The sequence below is a fragment of the Nuphar pumila genome, chromosome 8, assembly GCF_984573655.1.
Source record: "Nuphar pumila chromosome 8, dmNupPumi1.hap1.1, whole genome shotgun sequence".
NCBI classification, from domain to species: Eukaryota; Viridiplantae; Streptophyta; class Magnoliopsida; order Nymphaeales; family Nymphaeaceae; genus Nuphar; species Nuphar pumila.
Window position 1 is genome coordinate 7,777,288 of NC_143256.1, and position 7,079 is coordinate 7,784,366.

Below are 7,079 nucleotides of genomic sequence, written 5' to 3' on the forward strand. Positions count from 1 at the left end.
CCCTCTGAGGTCCCTAAAAGGTTCCCTCAAATTGCCCTTCAGGCCCTCAGAAGTGCCCTCAGGGAGCCCTCAGAGAGCAAAAGAAAACATGAACTATACATAGAGGGATACAAGAAGACTCAAGCACTGAAAACTTTTTCTCTTATTTTTAGATTAAGCTTTCATTTATTTATTCATTTGGGTCTATAATAAAACTATTTATTTATTTGTTTAATCCCTCTGTAAGGGCGGCACTCTCTTGTCTATTTAGTTAATTAATTTTTTATTTTTCAAGGCAATAAAGTATAGTTTAGATTGTGTGCTTGAATACAAAGTATTTATTTCAGTTCTTTGAGTTCGACTTAGACTCCACCACTCGTGCGAGACGGTTTTTATGATTTGATGCATGGTTTGCACAAATATTTTTATTGAAAATATATTTTTAAAATGCTTTATTGAAAAAGTTGCATCAGACATCTTATAAAGTGTAGTTATAATAATGTGTAGATACCTCATGTGCCCTCATATGTCAATTTTCGATTTTATGATGGGTTGAATTGGAAAAAAGACTATAGGATAGTTACAATTAGGTTAGTTCGTTGGGTGCAGCAAGGTAAAAAACTATTTTCTTCTCCCCTGTTTCACCGTAGTTTAGTTTTGCATCGCATAAAGCATAGCATTGCATATAGTTTTAGTTGATTCTTACATATTTTGCATATTCATATGATTTAATCTAGATAGTTTAGTTTTCTTGCATCTAAAAAAATATATTTTGTTTTGATCTAGTTGAGTCATTTTCTTGATTTATGCATAGAACAGTCTTGATTTAGGTAGATTGATAGCTTTAATATAGTTTTTTCGTATTTTTTTATTCTTGCTTAGTTTTAGATTATATTTAGCATAGAATAGTTTACAACACGTTTTCATCTTCGGTCTTGTTTTTAGATCACATAAATAAAAAAAATATAGCCGATTTAGCCTTTTTATATCATTTTCTAAAAAAAAATTATGACGTCAAGTAGATCTGAACCTTAGCTGTTTGTTTTCAATATCAGGGTAGTTTAGTTAGTGTTAAATCAGATTCTTTACATTTTCTTTAGTTAGTTTAATTGCTTTGATTAGTTTAGTTTTTAGATTAAATTAGAAATCGGTAAAACATAGCATAGCTTTCTTTTTATTGCAAGTAGCTATTTAGTGTGGATTCAAGTGTTGCCTTCTTTCATCAGTTAGTGCATTATTATTTTCAGAAGTAGAGTAATCAAGTTAGATTTGTTTTTTGTTTTTTGTTTTTTGTTTTTTGTTTTTTGTTTTTTTGGTTATGCCTTAGTTCAGCCATTGTGTGTCAACCTTGTTTAATTAGAATAATAACCTAAAGCAAAGTTCTTGCTTTTTATGTAACTAACGTTTTCGCTATAATAAGATTAGATTATTTAATATAGTTTGATTTGCGATAATTATTTATGTTAGATTTCTGTCTAGCAAGTGGTTAAATTAGTTATTTTGTTTATTGTAATTAATCTAGTTGTGTAGATAAAATAGATTAGTTGAATCACATTTTGAATTATTGTTTTGTGTTTGTTTTTTTTTTTAGTAAGTTACCATTAGTTGAGTTAAAACATAGTGGCTGGTTAATTATTTTTTTTTTAAGTTAGTAGTTCTTGTTAGATTAGTTAGTTAGATTAGTTAGTTAGATTAGTGTAACTCCTTTCTTGATTTTTTGGTCACTCATTTTCTTTTGTTTTTAGTTTTGTTTTGTAGTTAAATTGTTATTTAGTCTTTTTAATTAGTTAGTTAAGTTGTTTTGCTATTTTGTCTTTTAGCACTTTAGATTGTTATTAATTAGTTCTTAGTTACATGTTTAGTTAGTTTGTTTCATGTTAGTTATATTTGTGTTTTGTGATTTTTTCTTCATATTAACCTGTGATTTTCTTGTAGTTTTTTTTCTCTGTTTTGCATTTTGTAGTTTTTGTTTTGCAGAAAAGTGTTTGAACGTGTGGTGAATCCCTTTTTGTACCCTCGAAGTTCCCTCTGAGGTCCCTAAAAGGTTCCCTCAAATTGCCCTTCAGGCCCTCAGAAGTGCCCTCAGGGAGCCCTCAGAGAGCAAAAGAAAACATGAACTATACATAGAGGGATACAAGAAGACTCAAGCATTGAAAACTTTTTCTCTTATTTTTAGATTAAGCTTTCATTTATTTATTCATTTGGGTCTATAATAAAACTATTTATTTATTTGTTTAATCCCTCTGTAAGGGCGGCACTCTCTTGTCTATTTAGTTAATTAATTTTTTATTTTTCAAGGCAATAAAGTATAGTTTAGATTGTGTGCTTGAATACAAAGTATTTATTTCAGTTCTTTGAGTTCGACTTAGACTCCACCACTCGTGCGAGACGGTTTTTATGATTTGATGCATGGTTTGCACAAATATTTTTATTGAAAATATATTTTTAAAATGCTTTATTGAAAAAGTTGCATCAGACATCTTATAAAGTGTAGTTATAATAATGTGTAGATACCTCATGTGCCCTCATATGTCAATTTTCGATTTTATGATGGGTTGAATTGAAAAAAAGACTATAGGATAGTTACAATTAGGTTATGGTCCCAAAAACCATATATAGTGATTGTTCTCTTTTGCCTCTCCATCAAGAAAGAAAATTATCCATCTTTCATTAGGTTTAGAGAAGAATGAAAGAGATTTTTGAAGATCTAACCCATCAAGATCTACCGGTGCAATAATGGATTCGGGTACGCTTTCTCATTATGTTTTATTTGTTTATGTATGAGCTTTTCAATGATTTAACATGAATAAAATTAGGAATTAAGAAATATGACTTTTCTAATCAAGAATTCAACAATTATCAAATTGATTGTGATATACATAGGATCCTACTTAAGTCAGCCAGTAGTAAGTATCCGTTGCAAAATTTACATATAATACAAAACAACGAGTCTTAGCATACACTTGAAAGCAAGAAAATATCTCATATCTTGGTAGGCCTCCCTGCTGAATACTTGGCCTTCAAGACTTCTATATTTAACAGATCTGACCGTGTTATTACGAGCTATACATATAGTTTATTGCTCTCACAAGAATCACACCTTGTTGATGCTGAACGAGATTCGGCTAATCTCAACACCCTTGCTACCAACTTTGTTCAACATCAAAACTCAAACAATCAACAGAGATTCTACAACATGGACAAAAATAATAACTATAGTCAGCAAAGAAACTGTGGTCGATACAAGGGCCAACAAGGAGGACGTCATCATCAACAAGACAATGGTGGTCGAAGTTCTATTGTGACAAACCAGGTCATAGTGCTCGACAGTGTTATCAAATCACAAGGAACTTGAGAAACAATTCATCTGCCTCTAGAGCTTTATCACCACCCCAAGCTTATCTTGCTTCAACATCATCCATGGACAACGGGAACTGGTACCTAGACTTCGGAGCGTCACGCCATGTGACACATGATCTTGAACTCCCTCTCGCTGCACACTCCTTATGATGGGAAAGACTGGTCATGGGGAATGGTACAGGTCAGGATATCCAAAATGTTCGCTAGCTCATCTAAATTTTATGTTGATGGGCTCTAAGTTTTCTATAAGTTTTATAATTTCCCCAAATAACTTGCAATCTCCTTTCGGTGAACAAATTTACTGCGATAATCAAGTTCTCTTTGAATTTCATCTTAATTTTTGCTCTGTGAAAGACCAGGTAGCGGGGAAAGAGCTCATACAAGGGAGGAGTAGCCAAGGACTATCAAATTAAATTTTCTGCTGCTGCAAATAAAGTAGGAGCCAAAGGAAATAAAGTTGCCTTAGTTGGTGAAAAGGTGTCCCTTCATCAATGGCACCATAGACTTTGACACCCAGGATTTTGTGTGGTTAAACAAGTGTGTGAGTTTGATCTTCCCCATTATCAAACTTTTGAAAATAATACTTGTGATGTATGTCAAAAAGGAAAGTCTCGTGCTTTACCATTTTCTCCATCATTATATAAAACTTCTGAGCGGTCAGATCTCATATATTCTAATGTGTAGGTGCCAGCTCCCATCATGAGTGTGGATCGATATCGATACTGTATGCACCTTGTTGATGCAGTTTCAAAATTCACCTGGAATTACATAATTGCCAACAAATCCTATGTTGCAGAATTTTTTTGGGTTTTTCAAAGCCAGTGCAGAAAATATTTTTGACAGAAAAATAAATTTTTTACAAACTTATGGGGCTCTGCTTGTCTGGTAGGAGTTGCTAGTGCACGTCACCTTGTGTTGAGACGTTGCAGGCTCAAAAACTAATGGTATAGTTGTATAACTCGTAGAGCCTGCCTAACCCCAGCTTGCCTTCCAAAAAAAAAACAATGCTACAGAGTGAAAGCACCGCCACATAGTGAATACAGGCCTGAGCTTGATGGAACAAGCTGAAGTTCCTACCAAATATTGTTGTATCATTGTTTACCTGATCAATTGTCTCCCTTCACCTGTTACAAATCTATGTCCCCATTTGAGATTTTATATAAACAAAAGCCAGACTACAAGTTTCTAAAAGTGTTTGAGAGTGCATGTTACCCATGTCTAAGACCCTATCGGACTCATAAACTTGATTTTATGTATGAATGTCATGTCTTTAGGATATAGTAACAAGCATTGGTGATATCAATGCCTTGACCCCAAGACAGAAAGTTCTGGTTTAAAAAAAATGTCATTTTTGATAAAACCATATTTCCATTTCATGAAGAGACTCGGGCCAAGCGACCAAACTTTGGACCTACTCCTATGACCATACTCATTACCATCACATCCAATCCGGTTACAATAGATCAACGTATCCAACCTTAAATAATTCAATCAGAACCTCTCAATTACCCATCTTCTTCAAACACTAGTGAAACTAGAGAACCAAGATGCAATATCCAGTGTCCATTGACTCAAATGAACTCAATTTAAAAACCTATGCTCAACCTATCCAACCCACCTAACTCTCTGACCCATACGTACACATCCTATGATCACTTGATCTCAAGATAAGACCCGTATTCCCAAAGTGTAGTTATCCACAGTTCATCCCATACTTGTTGCTCTCATTGCCCAGTTTGTCCAAGATGTTGAACCAAAGTCCTTCTGTCAAGCCAACCAAATCCCACACTGACATGAAGCTATAAACAAGGAGTATGTTGCCCTGATCCAAGATAAAACTTGGATCCTTGAACCACCTTAGCCATCAGAATTTGACTGGATGCAAGTAGATTTTCAAAGTCAAACGAAAAGTTGATGGTTCATTAGAATGGTACAAAGCTCATTTGGCTGTCAAGGGCTACTACGATCAAGAAAAAGGCATTGATTATTTTGAGACAATTAATTTTGTAGTCGAGCCCACCACCAGCCGAATAGTTCTATTCATTATTGTCAGACGACAATAACATTTTTCTTCATAAAAATCTTACTGATACTGTTTTTATGGAACCCCCTGGGTTCAAATATCCTCAACATCACAACCATATATGCCAGCTTTAAAAAGCTCTTTATGGCCTCAAACAAGTCCCATGAGCCTAGTATCAACAACCGAGCAATGCCTTACTCTCAATGAGTTTTTTCATATCAAGAATAGACATGTCTCTCTTTATTTTCAAGCAATCATCTTTGGTGGCCTATGTCTTTGTCTATGTTGATGACATTTTCATTACAGGAAACTCTGCCACCTATATTCACTCTCTTATTTCACATCTAAGTCAAGTCTTTGCTCTAAAGGATTTGGGATCATTACATTTCTTTTTGGGCATTGAAGTCGCCTGAACTAGTCAAGGACTAATTAATGTTATCTTAGAAAAAATATATTATGGATTTATTACAGAGAACTAATATCAGTGGCGCCAAACCTGTCACCACACCTCTATCTAGTGCTTCGAATTTGTCTTTTGAATATGGATCCACCTTTCATGATCTAATTTAGTACAGGAGTATAGTGGGAGTACTTCAGTACCTCACTTTCTCGAGACCAAATCTTGCATATCCAATCAATAAAGTGTGTCAGTTCATATATCATCTAACAGAGCAGTAGTAAAACAAATTCTTTGATACATCAAACACACTATTCACTTTGGTTTGATCATTCTACCAATTATGCATATGTAATGGACCATTTTTTGCTTCAGATTCGACCAACCAGATCTACCCCAATCTGAACCTACCTAAATGGAGTCCTGCCCAGTTGGGAGTGTAGAGGGAGTTTATTTTTCTTATAGGACTTCCAGAGAAACCTGCCCAACCTAGAGTCCTACCCAGGCTGTGACTTTGGTGGGGTGCCCCCTAGAGTGCTCCGTAGGGTGGGAACTATGTGTACCTAGCTTGGTTTATTCTTTTTACCTCTTGTAAGTCTATAAATAGATATATCTAGCTTGGTTTATTTTTAATGAAGTTTATTTGGATATTTGTCTAAGCTTCATTCTTGGTTTGTGTTATTATTCTTTGAAGGAACATGTTTCTTCCTCACTTATCCATCGACTTAGAGGAAACACCTTTTCTTCCTTCCTTTTTGCCGACCCCCATCCACGTCATGCTTCCCTGTGTAGTTGACCAAGAGATATGATTATCTCTCTCCCCCAACGTTGCATGCCTCTCTCTCTGGAGTCATGTCTCATGTCCAGCTCGCCAGAATCCGTAGGACCGACCTCCCCAAGGCTCAGGTCCTAACAGTGGTATCAAAGTATCTTAGGACCCGTGTAGTATTTTTGGTTTATGTGCAGCAATTCTGATAACCACATCATCCATCCATCGCTTTTGATGCCACAGTATGAGCCCACGCCCTTCATGATTTTTGTACAAGTTCGATTCGATGCCCGTATTTACTTTTTTAATCATATTTTATTCAGTTGCATCGAACTTTTATCGTAAGTGGTGTTCGATCAGTCCCAATGTTGATCTGCATTGAAACTGAAGGATTCAGTTTGGTTCACATTACCCAGGATATTTTTTGTGTCTTCTAAAACCAGAGGACAGTCCCAACAACTTAGTAGTCATGTAGTTAAAAAAAATTCCAGCCCACACCAAGTCTATATTCATATTCTAGTGCAACCTAGACACTTTTAGGAGGGTTTAAC